Source organism: Takifugu flavidus, chromosome 22, assembly GCF_003711565.1.
Source record: "Takifugu flavidus isolate HTHZ2018 chromosome 22, ASM371156v2, whole genome shotgun sequence".
In the NCBI taxonomy this organism is placed as follows: domain Eukaryota; kingdom Metazoa; phylum Chordata; class Actinopteri; order Tetraodontiformes; family Tetraodontidae; genus Takifugu; species Takifugu flavidus.
Window position 1 is genome coordinate 6,176,174 of NC_079541.1, and position 20,186 is coordinate 6,196,359.

General features: G+C 54.3%; 1 protein-coding gene across 5 annotated transcripts in view; it reads left to right on the plus strand.

The window, feature by feature from the left end:
* Window positions 1–1,393: 1,393 nt before the first annotated feature.
* chrm2a (cholinergic receptor, muscarinic 2a) overlaps window positions 1,394–20,186 on the plus strand; it is a 33,344-nt gene continuing 14,551 nt past the window's right edge. Inside the window, exons 1-3 of one of the 5 annotated variants that reach the window (XM_057022299.1) lie at window positions 12,676–12,927; window positions 13,002–13,160; window positions 13,268–13,422. The gene's annotated coding sequence lies outside the window, so the exon portion shown is untranslated. Of the gene's footprint in view, window positions 1,527–2,264; window positions 2,499–12,627; window positions 12,928–13,001; window positions 13,161–13,267; window positions 13,423–20,186 lie in introns of those variants that run through there. The other 4 variants (XM_057022297.1, XM_057022300.1, XM_057022298.1 and 1 more) reach the window with 4 other exon arrangements.

Below are 20,186 nucleotides of genomic sequence, written 5' to 3' on the forward strand. Positions count from 1 at the left end.
TGTAAACACAGAGAATGATAATAAATACAGTTAGCGGCAGCTAGTTTGAAGCTAACCCCGGGGGTTCGTCCCTAAAACACCAGATCATGAATGCACCATTTATGAGATGGTGCATTCAGGGACCCTTGTTGTCGCCGTCTCTCCATTTAAAGCCCATTAGAAAGGGAATTCTTTCCTAATTGCGGCGCACTCGAGGCGCCTTTGAGGCTCCGCCGTCCATCTGCATCACACAGGTGCACGTGCATCTGACGGCAGGAAACACCCGCGCGCTCTTTCATCTCGGCGGGAACGCTAGTTAGGCTAATGCGCTCCAAGTCTGTGAAAACAGAGGAAAATCAAGGAGCCCAAACACCGTCTGGACCATCGAAGGGGCTCCTGGAGACGCGGCGCTTCCCACCTGTGATCACAGCAACCGGAAGTAGCCTCCTGCGGAGTTTTACCGGAACTACTTTGTTGTGTTCGAGCGGGTTTCCGGCAGGAACTGGGTCCAGTTCTTGAGGAGCAGTTAAATTCCAGGCTGGAGCGGCCAGAGAGTCCCGCTCCTCCAGGCTCCGGGACCAGGCTCTGGAGCCCCGGGGGGCCGTGGAGCAGCTCGCTCTGGTCCTCCTGGTCCGGATCCTCGTGGCGTCTCCCCACCTGCGGCGCGAGCGTCCTCTCAAAGTTAAACTATGGAAAAGTGCCGCCTCGCACCTGTCGCTCCCGAACCTTCCCTTCGTCTCCAACCCCTCAGATCGACACTTTCACGCTCCTCCGCGGCGACACGCGCACGCACGCACGCCCACGAGCGCTCGCATTCTGATTGACAGCGAAAGTTCATGTTGGCTCCTTTTTTCTCCTTTTTTAGAGCGTCTTCGTTAAAAATGGAGTCAACGGGAGCAGCAGCAACTTTCTCACCTTCTGTTCTGGTTTTTGTCAACTTCAGTAAACAAACATGAGTGAAATCAGCCCCCCCCCCCCCCCCCCCCCCCCCCCAGGGTGATTTACATAAATAAACGCATCTAATTAAACCTGTTTGAAGGGGATTTCTCTTCTTTTCCTCTTCTGCTGGAAGAGACCCCCTTTAAAACACTTCGCTTTGGTTTCTTTACTTCAGAGCCTCCGCACAGACCTTTTATTTTTGTTCTAAATTCGTTGTAAATCCGGTTAAAATCCGCAAACTGAATTCTACAGCCTCGACATCAGCGCTGCGGAGGTGCGCGTAAACCTTCTTTATCCACCGGGAGCCGAGTGATCCCGTAAAACTCGACACATAAGACACGTCACGTGATCGTGAGGCGTTGGGATAAGTGATGAGGTTAAATCTGTTGGACTTTCTCCCCCGTTAATAGCGACTCTCTCTCTCTCTCTCTCTCCTCTCTCTCTCTCTCTCTCTCCCCTCCTCTTCCCTGCGCGCCCCCCCCTCTCTCTCTCTCTCCCTCCCTCCCGTCCAAAGCCTCCTCCGTCTCCAGCAGCATGTCCTCAGACGTGCAGCCGCGGTGCGATGAAGCGGACCGGGCGGCGCCAGCAGCCTGACAGCGGCGGAGCAGGTGAGCACAACCCCGAAAACGCGCCTCTTTCCCGGGGGGAGAGACGTGACCACGCCGGGCGACGGTTGTCGGGCACCTCGGCGTCAGGTGGAAACGCTCGTCCCCACTCAGGGCCGCTCGGGGACCCCCAGAAACCCCAAACCACTCACTTCTCGGGTCGTTTTAGCGTCATGTGTGCGCGTAAAGCGGCGCCAAACAGCGGGAGCCGCGTTCATTCTGCCGATTCAGCCGAATCTGCCGAAGACTTCCGAGGGAAAGTTGACAGGTCGCTGACAAACTCTTCGGTGCCTCTGGAGCCACGAATTGGCTGGAATGTCGCCCAGAACTGGCCGGCGCGATATGCGCAACGCTGCGATCTGGCGCAGAGGTGGGAGGGGAGAGGGGCGCAAAACTTTACCTCCGAATTCCCAAACTGAAGGTAATGAGCGAATCCTCGCGCGCCATCGGGATCTTCTGTCGGTCCAACGCTGATCGCGCTCCGCCTCGTTCCGTTTAATCGCTTTTTACCGCGTCAAATCTGTCAGAAATCTGCGCTGACGGCGCCAACGCGCTTCGGATAAAGACGCCCTCTGCGTGGTTTCGGTCCCGCTCGCCTCGCTCTTACTTTTCCCCGCAGTTCTCCGCCTTCTCGCGTTCGTATTTGCTGACAGAATCGCGTCTAATCATGCGGAGAAATGAGAAGTGCGGATCCCGGAGCAGCGGCAGCAGCCGCGCTCCGAGGAAGGAAACGGGGTGAAAAGGAATAATAAATGGCTCCACTTGGTTCTGTTGGCCAGACTGATGAAGCGGCCACCAAGGCAGAAAAGACTGCGGTCTGATTGATGAGACCCAGAGGAGGCTGGAGGGCAGATTTGGCGCAGCGTCGTGCGTAAAAGCGCAACGCGAGAAACGGAGTCTCGGTCTGGAGCCGTTTTACGCGCAGAGCGGGTGCGTGAGTGAGGCTCGACGAGGACGGATCAACGTTTCCAGAAGGTAAAAGTGCTTCATGGCGCAGATTCTCTGCAATTTAGAACCCCGGGAACGAGGCTCGCTCACGGATGGTTCGAGAATCTCCGAGACGCGGCGGTTGTGATCCACCTGAGCCTCCGCGACGCTCCTCCTCGACCATTCTCTGCAGTTGGGTTTAATATTTCAGCAGCAGCTGGTGTCCCGCGCCAGGCTGCGGATCACCTGTGGCACATGCGCAAATCCCCATTTAGCGTTCTTGTTGCGGGGCGCGCGCAGAGTTTTGCTGCGTTGACCTTGATCCGGGGGTGAAGACGAGGCAGACAAAAGCTGCTGGGGTGCGCGCGGGCTTCGGATTTGCATCTGAGAAAAAAAAAAAAATGAGTCGATTCCGGGAGAAGAGCCGAGCAGAGAAAGTCCACATCTGTTTATCCGGGAGGAAACGGGCCGCTGTTCTTTGTCATTCCGCTTCCAACTGCCAACATTTGGGGGAAATAAACCTGCGGCCTCTCAAAATCTCCATATTTGCTTTACGAGCGCCATAAATAAGGGACGAGGCGTTCGAATGCTCTTCAAACTTGAACGTGCCCTCAAAACTTCCCCTGAAGCAGCTGCTGTTCCTGACGTTCCTGATGTTGATGGATGAGGTTCGGATGCACTCTGGCCACGCTTCTCATCCCTGCCGGTCCTCGGAGGGCTACAGGGGTCGGGCGAGACCGCTTCTTCCACCCTCAGACCATTAACGTTGCACCAGAGCTGCAGATGTGCGTAATCTGAGGTGTCAGATTAGAGATTACAGAGCACTGGCGCTGGTTTTAGCATGTAGGCTACTAGGCATTAGCATAAAATGGGATTTTCTCTTTATATTGGGATCTTGGCTTCCAGCCAAACGTCCTCTGGTTTTCATGCTAGGAAATGTTTCCTTGTTTCCTTTTGATGAGGGAACGGGTGTTGGATGAAGCCTCGACTGAGATTAAAAGATTCTGCGAAGCTGCTTACGTTTTTAACAAAATACTGACTGAAGCTGTCGGTTCCTACCTTCATAAACACACAGACGCGTTCACTGACCCTGGAAGAACCAGAAATTTCTACTCAGCTCAGGTGTGAATAGGTCCAACAGAGCCGTTTTAGATTTCAATGGATTCTGAGTCGCTGGAACGAACGGAAAGTCCTCCAGTGCCTCTCGCTAGCGCCGGAGTGAGCTTAGCAACAACCCCTCAGGTCACGCGTATAGTTTAGCTTTCTCAGTTAAGCAGGTACTCGTAAAAAACTGCATTTTCCCAACAATTCCTGTGAGTTTGAAAGCATGCGTGTTAAATAAGGCAGGGTTGGTGGGTGTTTTTGACCCCCGGGGAAGCACAAGTAGCTCATGTAGTCCTCCGGAAATTAGCTTTTTATACCTGTGCAAAAACGATAGCGCGGAAGAGACATTGAAAAAGGCTTAAGTTTGTCTTTAAGGCTGCTTTGGCCGTTTCTGTAGAAACACATTAGCCCAACATGCTAGTACATGGAGGGGGACCCGCGTCAACATTTACGAGCAAAAAAAAACAACATTTCGATGCTATGAATCCATTTATAGGTGCGGTTTGTCCCTGAATGAAGCTAATGGAGGCTAGCGCACATTAGCGGAGCTAGCATTGTTCCGTCTGACAGCAGCTGTGTGCTGATGAGCAACCCCAGTTTAATCACTGTAGTCGTGCCACCTAGAAACCTCCTGCAGGGGCTGATGGGAACTAAAGCGTCAGGAACGGACGATAATTTGCGCCCTCGTCGATAACGAACCCACCCCCCACGTTAGGCGCCGTCACGTGATCCATATTTCATCAGGACTTATTGATTCTGGCATCCTCGGCGCCCCACTAATGAAAAATTAGTGCGTTTTATTTCTGACGGCACATAAATGCTTCTCCGGGACCAGGAGGTCTGGACATTAATTCTCTGTCTTTCCGGGGACATTCCAGTGTAAACAGCTCGGCTGTTTAAACGTCTTCACACAAACTGTTTAGATTTCTGGAAAAGCCGCGATGTTTACGCCGTCCTGTCAGCGGCTCTCAGCTCGCCTTGATTTACGTTTTAGCTGCTTTTTTTTTTTTTTGCTGATCTCAGTGATTTTTTTTCCAGGATTTCGGTCCTGGAATTCCTGGAGGGAAGCCGTAGCATCTTTGTTCGGCTTCCAGAAGCCTCGGGTGTTCCTCCGTCGCTCCCTTGAGTACCTTTAAGCACCAGGCAACCGTCCACTCCAAACCGCCTCCGTTCTGCCGGTTCTGTTCGTCCGAGACGTAAAAGGACACGAGTGAAATTCTCTCTCCTCGCCGATCGTCGCTCTGCGACGACGGCCGAGCGGAATAATCAGGCTGCTGCTTGTGGAGCCTCTGAAGTCGCCCCGAGTGACTTGTCTCCTTCTGTTGGACCACGGCCGCTAACAAGCAATTAGCTAGCAACGGGATCACTTGGTATCTTCGAGTCGTCTTTGTTGGCGGCAGATTTCGCTGAAGCCGCCGCGTCGATGACGGGACGTCGATGACGGGGCGTCGATGACGGGACGTCGCGTCCAGAAGCGTCTGATCGTTAATAAAAGTCCCGTTTTTCCCTCCCAGCCTGTCGGTGGGTGGAGGGTGAGTCAGCAGGTTTTAGCATGCTAGCGGGAGGCTTGTATTTGACATTAGCGCTGAACGTAGCTCTGCTAAGCTAAGCTTCCAGGACGATCCGTCGTCCATAAACCCAGATTACGATGGTGACATGTGTCCTCTGTGTTTGTTGAGGATGGGGGGGGGGGGGGGGGGTCACAGCGGGTCACAGACGTTCCAAAGCTAGCACAGGAAACAGGATCGCGAGGTTCTTCCACAGGATAAACACGACCGGCTTATTTAAGAGGCAGAACACTGGGAGAGAACAGCAGGCCCGAGTCATCTGAGACCCGATGTCTCCCCCCCCCCCCTGCAGGACGTCTCACCCCCCCCCCCCCCAGATTTGTGGCGCTGCTTTGACATTCTCCAGGAAGATCCATGAAGCTCCGTGTAACTCGTTCCAGGTGAACGGTTTGACATTTGAAAGAAATGCCAGCCAGACGGTGAAGTGGGCACTCCACGGTAGCGCCGAGCTCCTCTGTATTCGGCGGCGGCGGGCGGCTCCGTCCTCGCGCCCCCCCCCCCCCCGTGTGGTTACCGGAGTCTCGGCGGCCTCCGGTCGGGGCTTGTCAGAGCACGGGGGCCTGACTGAAGCGCCGTTATTTGACTTGACAGGAACAGGACTGCCGACAGAGTCCAGAGACCTGGCCGTGTCAGCGCAGCACAAACAGACCGTGGGATGGACTCACAGGCCGAGGCGCCGGGCGTCCCCGCCTTCACGCCTTCTGATGGCGGCCTGACAGCTTTCGCCAAAACAAAGAAAACTTGTTTGATTATGAGACGGAACTCGAGGGACCGGTGAAGGAAGAACTGTTCCAGTTTGTTGGAGCGTCTCAGTCAGGGTTGACGTCCTAAAATCAACCCCCGACTTCACGTTAGCGGACGCGCGGTGACCGCAGCGATCCACGCCAGCGCTAGCCAAAGTCAAGGAGACGCCTTCAAACACGCCAACAACATTGTCACAGGAATAACAACCATCTAAATAGACCGTGCCAAGACTTAGCCACACCCTGCTAGCTGTAGCAACTGATGCTAGCGGCAGGCTAAATGTTTGTGCTCAGCTAATATTTTCCGACTCACGTCTGTTTCCTGTTATTGATGAAAAGTCACCTCGAGTATCAGCACAAGACGTTCAAGTCGGCCGAGATGCCGACTGGCATTGTTATGCATTTAAAACCCAGCACACACACACACACACACGCACGCGCACACACGCACACACACACACGCACACGCACACACACACACACACACACACACTTCTCAGCTGTCTGCGCCGTTTGTCAGTCAGCAGAGAACTGCCTGAGTCAAGGTCGTCCCGCTCGGTGCCGATTTTACACGCTTTTGCCGCCGATCGATGGCGCCCAACATAACTAAATCAGAGAGGTCTCAATTCCCAACCGGCCGATAATTGGAAGCTGTTAGAACCGAGGAGGATAAACAGCCGCTCCTTAAGGAACCCGTCTGATGCTCGTTTGTGCCAAACAAAAGTTATTGACCAGGCTTTGATCAGGAATGTCTTTAAGATGAGATCGCAGACCCGGGGAAGAGGAGCTAATGCTAACTGAGCTAGCCACCAGTCAAACAAAAGTCTGCGTGGTTTTCCGTAGCTTTTTACCGACTTTTGCGGTTTATCCGTGCGGCTAGGAGAGCTACAGCGGTCAACAGATAACGAGGTCTTTGTCCCGGAGTAAAAGTTTTCAAAGTGTAAAATCAGGCTCGGATTCTGGAGCAGCTTCCTTTATGAAACACATTCATCTCGGCAGATGAACCGGCAGCACGTTGCTATCGGAGCGATGCTATCTTTAAATTACGCCCAGCGCTCGGCCATAATTAAGGTCCCCACTGACGCTTGTCTCGTCCTTCAGGTCGCGTCAGGCCCACACGAGCCATTATGGGCTCAAAGTGGCGCCCGGCCGGCGAACCGGCCGCCAACGGCAAGCACCAGAACTGTCCGGATCATAATCGGTGCAGATTAATTACAGCGAGGATCCGGTCCGGCGTCGCTGATCGGAATGGATCCGGAGAGAATGGAATCCCCGTTTCTCCTCTTTGAGTTAATTGCGAATGGCGGCGTCACTTGTCACGCCACCACTAGCCCCTCCAGGGCCCCTCGTCCAATTATCTGTTGCCTGGTGATTTATTTGGTTACCTCTCTCCGTCCCTGCGCTAGCACCCCCCCCCCCCCCTTCCCCCCCCCAGGGCTCGGTAACGACGCTGCCATTGACTCTGGATCCGATCCACCAGACAGATCCACAACTCTGAGAAAACAGAGTTACAAATGTCGCTGAGACGAGCCGCTAACACGGTAAACAAGCCCCCCCCCCCCCCCCCCCCTTACGCGTGGGAGTGCGGCTGAACCGTGAGAGGCGGCGGCCTCATGGACATATTGCTCCATCCATCTGCTTGTCAGCGCCGTTGACAGGCTGTCTGGCTGCTCCGGTTCTGCCACCCCGACCTCCCCCGACCCTCCTCCGTCCAGACTGACAGCTGGAGACGCCCCTCGATCCTGGAGCGCCGCTCCGCATCCGCCCGCCCGCCGCCACTCTGCTTAGCCGCATTTACATCCGAGGACCGGTGACCCAAGTCGGCGTGCACCGGATGATGAGGGGAAAGTCCGCGGTCGGCCGTCTGGGCGCCGTTCCTGTCAGTCTCCGGTCGGTCTCGGAGCAGCCGTGCGTTGCCTCCCGCCATCACTGAGATGGTCCCCGTCTGCCCCCCCCCCCCCCATCGTCTTGTAGCTCCCTGCCGTGATTTAATTGCGAGCTGTCTCGTGTTCCACGGAAAGGCCGATGTCTTCTGGACCGACTCTGATGAGATGATTTTTATTGGGGGAAAAGCTAAAATGATGAAGTCCAGATAGCATGTTAGCGTTAGCTAAAGCAGTTCCTCTGTACCTGCTAGCATCTGTTAGCAGGATGAGACTAAACTCTCCAGGTGGGAGAGTTTGGTGTGGATTTAGGAATTTCAGGGTGAGTCTCGGGGTTCGGGAAGTGGAACCCGTCCTCGTTTGCATCTTTAATTCCCGGATATGTTTTCCGTATATTGGCATTAAAGTTTAAACCCTCTCATGTTCCGGCTCCAGAACAGCATTCCGCCCCCGTGTTTCCGGGATCCCCTCGGAGAGAAGTGGGCCGCGGAGCCGTAATTCTCTGCATCTTTGATCCGCTGATAGAAGCGCACAAACAGCTGATGGAAATTCGATTAAACATCTGGGCCTGCGGTGATTTGTGGGCCGCGGCGGCGTGACGTCTCCCAGAAAGACGGGATGTGTAATGAGAGCAGAATTAATGCGGCGGCGTTGACAAAGTGTTGGCGGATCAGGCCGCTCCGTCCTGCAGGCGCGGGCCCGGAATGACAGCGCATCCATCTTGGGAAGGCTCCGTTCTCCCTCCGCTCTGCTAGCAGCTTCTGTTAGCAGCTCCTGAAGCTGCAGGTCCCCCCCCCCCCCTCGGAACATGATGGACCAGGTGTAACTCGCGCAAGTCAATCAATTTCCAATTAAGCCAGGACGCTCCGTCCTACATGATTCCCTTTATTAGCGGATGGTTAATCTCTGCTTACAGCAGGTGTGCTTCACCTGTGCACCCTGGAAAATGTCAGCGCTCCTGCAAATGAAGACAGTTTTTTTCCTTGTTTTTCTTTTTTTTTTTCGGCAGCAGCTCCGCGGGATAACGTCGAGGTTTCCCCTCTAATTTAATTACTCCTCCTGGATCCGTGATGGCGGGCGATATCTGGGCATCGCCCCACTGAACGCCAGCTTAATTGGGTTTAGCTGGGCGGCGGCGTGCACAGGTGAGGCTGCTGTGCTCCGATTGGACGACGCACTCGTCCGTCTCTTCCTGATCGGCTCCGGAAAACGGTAGTTACTGTTAAACTCCCCGTCTGTCATATTTTCCTGGTCTGGAGTGTGTGTGTGTGTGTGTGTGTGTGTGTGTGTGTGTGTGTGTGCTGAGGAAGTGTTGGCTGTTGACTCGATCGATGAAGGTCCAGACTCATTTTCAACGATGTCCCGGGGTTAAAAAAGAGAAAAACGACCTTTGCCTGACAGCCGGGGAAACGATGACATCATCGCGTTGTTTTGAAATGGAGGGCCCGTCAGTGCGAGGGGCCCCGCTGTCCGCCGGATGATTTGTGGGCGCCATTATTCCCTGGAAGCGCCGTGGCTCAGCCCATGACGGCGAGAGGAAGGTCAGAGCTTCGGAAACGCGACCCCTCTCGCAAGTTTCCTTGTGAATTCCGAAGTCCGCTCCTCTTCTCCTTCCTGACCCGGTTCAGCTCCGATTCATCATGAAACCGGCCGAAACTGTTCCAGCCGGAATCCGAGAGGCAGCAAAACCCGCCCACTTCACCAAAAACGCTCGTTAGCGGCGCCACGGGCGGCTCCCGCCCTTTAAAGCGTCCCCCACCGCCAAAAACGCGGGGATTCCGATGCGTTTGGATGAAAGCGCGGCGGCACAATAACCCGGTCAAATGTGAGGAGTTATCAGCCGAGCACAGCAGCCACGGAGCCCCTTCAACGTTCCCGCCTTCCGCACCTGAGCCGCGGATTTCCACCACAATGCAGCGCCGCTCTGCCGCGCGGAGATAAACCTCCACGCTCAGAACGGATAAATAAATCACACCAGTCGGGGCCTTCGAGCTGGAGTCGGAGCGCCGGAGCGGGCGGCCGAGGTCGGCTCGGGAATAGCTGCTAACGTGGGAGAGCCGCGCTAGCTAAAGCAGCGCTAGCTCGGTAACTTCGCTAAAGGAGAAAAACCCCTGTAACCTTTTAAAAACGTTCATTTTGATGAACGGACGCCCCGACGCCGTCGCTCAGCCGCCCCCTAATTAGCCGGACGAGCCTTCGGAGATCGCCTGACTGAACCCTCGCGCAGGCGGGCTGCACCAGGAATATCGATTTTCCCTGATTCCCATCATCCCGGCGATTTCCCTCCGCCGGGGCTGAAAGCAGCAAACCTGAGACCATTTTGAGGAGATGTCGTAAATTCCCCGACAGTTAGATCTGACTCAGGATTTCCATTTGAAGAGCCGCTATTACATCAGATCTATACTTTCTGTAAAAGCTCCCCTTAATCCTCCTGCAGGATTATGGTGATAAAACTAATTATACCCGCCGGCTGCCCGGAACTAACGGCCGGCGGAGCGCCGCGGCGTGCTGGTTAGTGGTTTAGCACTATTACCTCACATGGGTTCCATCCCCAGTTACCAACGTCTCTGGGTCGGGGCCCGGGGCCACAGCGGTTCCTCTGCTGCGCCTTAAATAATCCACCGTGATAATAATCCAGCCTTGTGCTAATTTATCCAACGTGTGCATCTCTTTGATCTGGGTTCTTTGCCTGTTTTTGTCATCGTCTCAAATCGGCTGAGGTAGCTAGCGCGCCCTTCCGACTTTAGCCTAACATGAGGCCATCTTGCTGGGGGGGGGCAGGGTGCTGATGGCTGGGAAACAAGAGGGACGGCTACGTTGGGAGCAGCTAAGCTAAGATATCTTCATCGGATGCCGCTGGTTTAGGCGGCGAGGCAGAGAACAGACGGAAATCTGACATTAGCTTAAAAAAAAAGATTGTCGGTGTCGTCCGGACTCATCCGTGGTGGACTGAAAACATCGTAAAATCCTCTGCGCGGGCCAGGAGAATCCTTCGCTTCTCCGGAGGAAGGCAGACGGCAGAGCAAACAGCCAAGTAAGCGCTCCGCTCTAATAATGCCAGCCGGCTGCCCCGAGGTTAAACAGATCCACTAATCACTCCCGTTGTTTGGTTTGGGCTTTGAACTCATCGGGGCTGAGCCCGCCGACCATAGACGGCTGAGGTTCTGCAGATCAGCGACGCGAGCCGCGGCTAAAGATCCGCCTGCGGGTGCAGAAGCATCCACGTTCACACATGCTCGTTTCTGCTCTTTATTAGCGCCGGCTAGCAGCGACGCTAATTGGTGAGGACGTTGGGGGGGAACCTGCGAGCGCTGATGCCGGTCACAGAACTTCCGAAAAACCCAAAGTTCTCCTGTCGTTCGTCTTTAGGAAACTTTTAATGCCGAACATTTATCGCCCACAATAATCAACCTTGTGAGCGAGGAATGGTTTTTAAAACGCCCCCCGAGGAGCGTGGTGGCTTCACAGATGCTACGTTGCTACTTCACAGCCTTTATTGCTGACTGATGAACAGTGGAACGAAGGAGGTCCTGCCCGCCCACCCCCGCCCCCCCAGTCCCACAGAGGCTGCCAATCTACTGAACATTCACCAAAATTGAAAGTGAGTGATCAGAAACAGGAAGCAGCTGCGATCAAGCAACATTTAGCAGCCGCGTCATCAATCAGGCAGGAAAATCAGCCGCCGAGTCGCCGGAACGCCGCATAAATCTGAAGGATTTGGGATCAGACAAGACGGGGACTAACGACGAGGAGGTTTAATGAGCTAAAGCGGCACATTTAACGCCCGGAGGGATAAAAACAGGCAAATAAAAAAGGTTATCGTCTGCATAAAGTTTCAGAAGCTAACGTAAAATGACTCAATATCTCTAAAATAACATTAGTCCGGCCCCCTCACCTCTACCTGGACACCGTCTTCCCCTCACTTTTCCCCCAGCCGCCGTCTCAACCGCCTGTTTCGGCGCCGCAGCAGCGCGTAAAAGAAGCCAGACGGGCGTTTTTTGACAAGGTCGAAGCCGCGATTCCTCAACCTCAGAACCTCAGCGGAGCGAAGGAGCTTAATTCCCTTCGCTCCATCTTCAGAGATCAGACACATCAGGACTTTATGGTCCGTGTCCTGGCCGAGGCGTCGGAGCGTCGCCGGCTGCCACCGCTCGGTGGCGGTGACAGTGTTCCGTGCAGGTCAGTCACTGCTCAACAGCGCGTCCGCCCCCGAGGCTGAGATGATTCTTGGGAGATTAAGGTGATGGAGTGTGGATAACAACAGCGGTTTCAGGGAAACACACACACACACACTCCTCTGAAACACACACACACGCTCGGCCCAGCAGAGAAAACTCGTTTCAGTTCGTCCCGCCCTACCGGAACCATTAGCATGTACCGGTGCTGCAGTTATAGCCCCGCCTCCAAACCCAAAGTCCCCATAAGTACAGCACAACTCCAAACAGGAAGTTCCTCTAGAATCCACCCATGTCCTAAAAACGACCCAAAACTGGAATTTCATGCATCGTGAAGGGTCGTGCGGGCGTTCCCATCGCTATCTCTCCATCCCATCAGCTATCCCACGCCGGGCGCCGATTCCTCCACCTGTGATTAGTCACAGCAACACCTGGCGTACGTGCGCCTGCGTACGTGTGCCGGAGGTTATCGCGCACCATCGCCGGCACAGAACGGGTTTAGTAAACACGGCGGCTTCGCTATCTGTCCATCAGCAGCCTCTTCATTTCCGTCATCACCCTCGGCTCCGGACGGTCCTGCTGCAGAGGACGCGAGTCAGGACCGGGACGCGTGCGAGGCTGCTCCCAACGGCGAGTTTTTAGCCTTTTCCAAAGGTTTCTTTTTCTTCTTCGACTTAAACCCGAGGCCTTTATCTGGTCACGTGAGAGTGTGGTAACTTTAGCCCGTGTGTTGGACTCTCTGGGGGGGTCAGATTCAGGTGGCCTCTACCCTTGGAACCTGCCGTCTTCTGCTCATCCAGAACTAGCGTGGAACTACGTTGAACTAGGCGGTCGATGCCTCCTCCAATCAATATTCAGCAGCCAATTAGCTTCTGAGCTGTCGCGCGCATCAGAAGTTTGATCCCACTCTTAACTAATGAGATCTGGGCTCATTAGCTAAGCTACCTTTAGCACGTGAGGCAGTCGAGCTGTGGACGTTCCCTGGAAAAGTCACATCGCCAGAGGTAATGAAGCTTGCTAGCATTTCATTAGCTTATTTTTTTGCTACGTTCGGAGAGCTGACGAATGTGATTAATAGCAACTGATTCTGGGTCGACCCGCCGTTGAGGGACTGGGGACGTAGCCGACCCGCAGCGTTGCCAAGCTGCCAACTTTTCCACGTGACCCGACAGCGAAGTGATATAGATACTGGTTATACTGGAATGGTCTGTTCGGGAAGCTGAGCTGGAGATGCTAGGTTGATTTCCCGTAACAGTGAAACTTCCCTCTATGCAGAGATATTCCAAATTAGCCGTCCTCCATTAGCGGTAGCTCACCCTCCTTCCCTCTCCTCTCCCCCCACAGTGGTCATGGCCCTTCCCAGCGACGTTCCGGCTCTTTCGTCAACTCGCTGCATCCTCTTCTCCGATAAAACGCCTCTCTGCTGCCACATTGAACGGAAAAGCCGAGAATATGCCGACCAAGTGTGAAGAATCCCGACGGAGCGTGTAACGGCAGCTGTGAGTACCAACACGCCGACACTGGGAGCTCTGCCGAATCATCCCGGCGAGCACGTGCCAGTCGCACATTTACATCCGTTACCCCTCCGACACACGCTCGGACTCCGGCGCTCCTGGTGAATTTCAATCCAGCTATAAAATTGCGACGGGCAGAAATTTATGCACACATAAATCACATATTTACATACGGCGCTCTCCCCCTAAAGCCCGGCCACTTCGGCCGCATTAATGATTTCAAATGTATTCCTCACGCATACGGAATGTTCTCGCTTCAAGGAATCGCCGACTGGTGTTCCCACTTAAGAAACCCTTTTTTGAAACTGTTGCGTTCCCGAAGTGGCGCTGCAGCGAGCGCGCTGGGCCCCGTCGGAGCGGCCTTCCGACAGCTGATGGAAAAGTAGCGTGTGAAGCGGGCCGATGTGGGCAGCTGGGTGGGGGGGGGGCGCTGTTGTGGGGGGGGGGGGGGATTTAAACGCCTGAGGTAAGTAATCAATCAAGGAAAAGCAGCAGCTGGAAGACAGGAAGGTGCGTTTGTGGGTCGGGTGATAGAATCCGGAGCGTCGCGAGCCGGAATCTCCCCCACGTCCGCTATGTTAGCATTTTTACCCCAAACTCTCAAATGTTTGTCGACCTTCTCTGTTAAAACACGGCAACAGCTCGACCACGACGCCGCGGCTCCTCCTCAGGTGGCGCCTGACGTGCACGGCAACGTGCACGCACTTGATTTCAACAACTTCCTCTTACGGCGCGAGCGCACGTAGCTGTTATCAACAGACGTGGCATCATCTCACACACACACACACACACACACACACACACACACTTTACTGAATGTTTCTATCCAACAGTGCTGGGTAAGAGCCCCACTCCCCCCCCCCCCACTCCCCCACCCCCCCACTCCCCCCCCCCCATCACAGCGATGCTCTCCAGACCCAAATCTCAAATGGAGTTGCTTTCATTTCGCTTCACGCCGGCGTGCGACCGGGTGCCTGCATTTTGCATTTAACTACATTCCTGAGCCTCTCATTTGCATCACGGCTTCCGTGTCCTTGTGCACGTGTTCCAGAGAGATTGAGTGTGTGTGTGTGTGTGTGTGTGTGTGTGTGTGTGTGTGTGTGTGTGTGTGTGTGTGTGTGTGTCCAACCAAAACCCAGGCAAATTTAAACCAGAGTCAACCTTTGAGGACATGAGCAGTCACACCCATTAGGGAAACTGCCCACAACACACACACACACACACACACACACACACACACACACACACACACACCTCTATTCACCAGAGGACCCACATGCTTGCCCAGATTGTCAGGGATACACGTGCTGCATATGTACATACGTTGGCGGCTAATAGATATGCAACACATTGCTAGTGGCCGTCTATTAGCCGCGCGTGTCGCTGGGAGCGTCAAATATGCATGAGGGAGCACAGGTACATATCTCGTAATCCTTCAGGTAATTAATAGTCATTTTCCAGGGTCGGGGGTGGGGGTGGGGGGGGGGGGGGCGGCGCCTGCTGCCCCCACACGTCCAGCTGTTAGCTTCCTCTCCACTTAACTGTGGAACATTTAAATCACACTGGAGTTTTTGCGGTCGCTCCTACAGATGTTCTCGCCTCCGGTCAGGCATCGATTGAAACGTTTGGGTTGGATTGAGGGGTGGGGGGGGGGGTTGCTGTTCACGGGCGTTCTGGTCCGTGGGGGAAACGGTATTGATTGCACTTAAAGTGACAAGATTGAGGAGGCCCGCGTGGACGCGTTCTCCCCATCGCCGCCAACAGACAACATGGATTGATCTCTGTGATCATGAACGTCCCGAGACCCATGAATCAGCCGTCCACGCTCTGCCTGCCGGAAAATAAGTCAGCAGGTTTTCATAGCGCGTCGGTAATGGACGGACCGATGGGCTGTTTGATGGAGGAGGACAAGTAAATAGTGCGGTAATGAATGGGCCTCGCGCACATCATGGCGAGCTGAAAGGCCCTCGCCGCTCCGGCCTGTAAAACACGTCAGCCGAGGTGCGTTTGAGGGGCGGGCGGGCAGCGAGCCAGGCCGGTTCGGGCCTCTGCTGCCATTCGCCGCGCATAATTCACCAGCACGGCGTGAAGCTGATGCGGCCGCTCTCCCCTCTCCGATGGCCATCCATCAGGTAAAATTGCTTTCTTCTCACATTAGCCTGTCAACAAGAAATAACAAATGTGGCCAAGTGGAGCAACACATGATTACAGGGTAATAATGCCCCGAGGTCGGCGGTGGGGGTGGGGGGGTCTGTGACCTCATTCTGAGTGGCAAGTGAAGTGCCTTGGATGACAAGTCACCAGAGAGCAGCTCATCCTCCCCCCTGACAGGCGTTGAGTGCTCGGTAATGTCTTTTTTAAAGATTGGAACTGCCCTCGCGGAGGAGGGGGAGGAGTCGGGGGAGGGGTCGGGGTCGGGGGGTCAGGAGGGGCGGCCTTCCTGAGGGATTCCGCGGTGATACGGTTGAACCGGATGAGCCTTTGCGAGGTTCTGTGCAAGCTAGCGCACGCTAGCACGTGCTCCTGTGGCAGGACGGCGCTCCGGCACTTTAATGAATGAGGCGCTCGGAGAGAACAGCGCTCCCGGGAAAAACGGGGATTCACTGTCACCGCTGAAGAGGGGATCTCAACAGCAGCTGGTCCCTCCGCACAGGCCGGAGCCGGGAGGCTCGGCCGGGGAGTGATCGCTCCTCCACCGTCACCTGTGGTCACGAGCGGTGGGCGGAGCCTAAAGAGACAGATGTGTCTCCCAGGGAGGCGGGGTAAACCCACCCATCGTGAGAGCAGCCGCCGCCGCTGATTCCAGATGTTTTTCTTGATTGAAGCGTTCATCGGAACGAAATGCCGAAAACGTCAAGCTAGCTCATTGTGCCGACGTCCGCGTTTGCTGCGCGAGCGGAACAGCTGGCTCGGAGGCGCCTGTGACGAGTTAGATCTGACAGCCGACGCCGCTTCCTCTAGGACATTTATCCCAATCGCATGCAAATATATTCCCACTGCGACTTTGTTACCGTTTACAAATTCAAACGGCGCCGAAAGTCTTCCAGCCGTGTGGTATTAGCGGTGGCCGGCTAGCTATCCCAACGCGTAGCGTCGTATCGTCAACGCACATGCAGACGTTGTGTCGGCCGTGTGCAGCCGCCTGTGCCAAACCCTGCACGGGTCATTTCCTCTTCCTGCCTTTAATTAGCTTGCAAATGTCACCTTAAGAACATTTTCTGCGTCCACGCGTAGCTGGAAGGACCGACGCTCATCTTCCGTCACGTGTCGACAAAGACGACACAAACGGCTCAAAGACAAACCGGCATCCCTCACTTCCCGACCACCATTCTGCCCGAAACGACCGCGGGGAGAGACGCGCCGTCCTGGCAACCGCCAATTAAGGCCACGCATCCGTCGCACGAGGGCCGTTGCTTAATCAAAGCTCGGAGGAATAATGAACCAAAGTAAACAGTAATTACTAAAAGTGGGACATTGATCCCAGCTCCATCTCTGATTGGCCTCCTGGGGCTTCCGGACGGGGGGACGTCCCCAAATATCCACTTGATGGAGCACGTGATCCGACAGCGACGGCGGAAAATCCATCTGTCTTACACGATTTAGATGGACGACCTCTCCGAAACCAACGCGCGTTGACCATTTGTCCTGCAGGGAGTCTCTCAGCGAGTGTATTATTCACGCCGTATGGATCGTCCCTCCGTATAGAGACGGGCGAGCGCGGCGGGACGTGACCACGCAAGCCACCGGAACATCAAGGAGATCAGCCCGGCGTTGAGCGTCTCTGATGAGTAGAAAATAGACCAATCGGGGACGCAGTTCGACTCTGGCGTCAACAGTGAGAGGTCAATAAGAATGTTAATGACGGTGTGTGTGTGTGTGTGTGTGTGTGTGTGTGTGAGAGATCATATTAAGATGAGATTACCCTCTACAGAAAACTGTTTGACCTTTTTTTCCTTACATTTATGCGACAGCTGTCATCTGGAGTAGGAGCGTGATGCTACAAATGACCCGCGGATCGAATAAATATTTATCGTTCGGATTTAAAGCGTCGGTCGCGCCCAGATGAACACAAACGGCGCGTTGACCCGCAGTTGTGAAGGCCACAGCTGTTGATAGAAGCAATTTTCAGTTGCAGCCGAAGCTGCGGGAGGCAGGTTTCGCATAAGTTGGCACAAAAGTTGACGTTAGCAGTGCACCGCTCCGCTGACGCTGGCGAAGACTCCATGAGGGCAGACAAATGAGAAAAAGAGAAAACCCGTCCCACATTTGATACCTGTCAACCTCTGCGAAACTGCAAAGAAAACAAACATCGTAGCATCATGCTAATCATAGCAGCGCGGCGTTTCTGTTGACAAAGTGCCAACGACAGTTATTGTTTGCTGCAGCTCGTTACCATTCATTAGCCATTATCATCAGAACACACATCTCCACAGAAGCTCTACATTACCCATAATCCCCATTTACAAGCCGGCCTCGCGTTCCATCCACTCAGCGTTTTTAGACGTTAACATTTACGTCCGCTGCGGGTTATAGCCGGAGCGGCGCTGGCGAAAAATGTCATTTTCTGCCTGACTTCTCCTTCGGTGGAGGCAGTAACTATAAAGAAATGAGCGTGTGGGCCACCTGCGCGCGGTGTCCGCCGTTATTTGTTGTAAAATCGGGAGCAGGTGCTCTAAGAAAACACCTTCCTCTATAAAATCACAGGGAATTCCGATCTGCTTTTAGAAGCAATACAAGCGGGATTATTGGCGGCTTCTGCAGCCACACGGGCCCTTAAAGCTCAGGTATTAGCGCGTCCGACGCGTAACCCGTGTGCAGGTCTCCGAGCTGGATTTTCAGGAGATTGGATTTTACGTACTGTGGCGCACCTGCGATCACTTTTATATCATCGTGCCCTTTGCGGTTTAATTCGATTTTTACTTGGATGTTCTGGTGGTGGAGTGAAAGAAGGGTCACGCTAAGGTTGTAGCATCAGCTCTTTCCACAACCTTTTCATTTGATCTACGATCTGTGTCCAATAAATGTGTACTAGCGTACCACCAGAGGGCCGAGAACCTCAGTTTGGAGGCGGATATTTTAATCGTTGGTTCTAATTTTAGATATTTCAATCCCACAAAGGAGGAAACCAAATGTTTTGTCGACCGTTGTTGAAGTAGTGAGAAGCACCTTAGATTCCCGACAGAGGGAACACGCCGATGTGTTCCAGGGTCACATCTGGCTGTTTCTGGCATCCACAAATTCATCCATCTGAACCATCTGAGGCCTCTAAAGGGCTGAGAGGAAACATCAGTGACACGGATTTGGAAGCTTTTTTTTCTCCGCGCCAGATTAACGCTTTGACATGAATACGGCCCCGAGGAGAGCGTCAGCTGGCCGCGTCGCAGCCGCGACGGTCGATTTCGCCAGCGCGCTGCGAGAGCTTCGATTGGCCACATCAATAGCTCGCAGTAATTTCTGAGCGGAGTGGAAGAAAGAGGAGTCAGCGGGGAGTCAGAGGAGGCCACTTCTGTCCCCAAGAAAATGTTCCACTGCTCCTGGTTCAGCGAGCGGATTATTCCCGACACGGCGGCGGCGGCGGCGGCGGCAAACTGCCAGGGGGTGATTTTTGAGAGAACCCCCCCCCCATAGCTGGACAGTAAACAGCATTGCATTGATGTGCAACATCGTAGACTCAGTCGGACAGATAAGCCACCGAGAAGCTGGTGGGCGTCGCTTTGGGGACGTTATCTGCCAATCGGTGGGCTTGAATCACGCCACGATCCGAGAAGACGGATAACGCGTCGCACATTAGCATGTGTTGCTAGCGCAGCAGTAGATTGTCATTAAGATACGGCGGGTGTGTCCAATCAGGGGGCTAGCATATCGTATCCATATAAACGAATCAATACGTTAGACGGATGATGATTACGACAGCTGGAGAAAATGAAGAGCGGATCAATCAAGAGCAGCGAGTTCACGCTAAGAAAGTGTGCGGGAAGCTAAATCACCTCGCTTTCATGTTTCATTAGGAGAAACTCCGTTATCCTGCACATAAACCGCGGCGCCGCCTCATTTACATGCAGGCGCTCGCGCGTCTCGCCGCACATTTACCTCCGGAGGACGCGGCGCTCGCTCACAACCCGCCGGCTCGCCTGTTAGCGAGATTTAGCATATCTCCGGGTGTCCAGCATTGATTGGAGGTGAATCCCGGCAGAGTCGAGTAAATGAAATGTCAACATCTATCTGACACCTGATGAAAGCGAACGGCGGGGGAGGGGGGACGGCGTCTTGTCAGCTGTCATGTTTCAACCGTGCCGGTTTTAGTCGTCAAACGGTCGCAAATCAAATATCGCGGAGCCGTTTTCTTTGGGTCCATCAATCAGAGTGAGGGGATTTTGGCATTGACAACGCTAGCGTTAGCTGGAGGAAAGAGCGTCGTGGTCTCCGGAGGGTGAACCCGCCTGACGTGTGGCTTTGAATAAATTGTGCGTCTTCCCATTGTGCTGGGCTTTATTAGGCGTCCACAGCCGTAGCGTGTTGCTAAGGCTAACAGGCGCTAAACCAGCCCATAGCTAGCAGTCTGGAGCTAATCCCTCCGTGCGGCAACCACAAATGAACCAGGTTAGCCCAGTTTTGAACTGGTATTTAGCGTTCACGTCCAGTTTCAGCCCAGAAAGACTCATCTCGCTAATTAAGCTGCGAAACGTACGGGTGTTTGGGAGGTGGGCGGGGCCTCATTCTGCGTGTCACCGTGGAGTTCACCTTTCTCT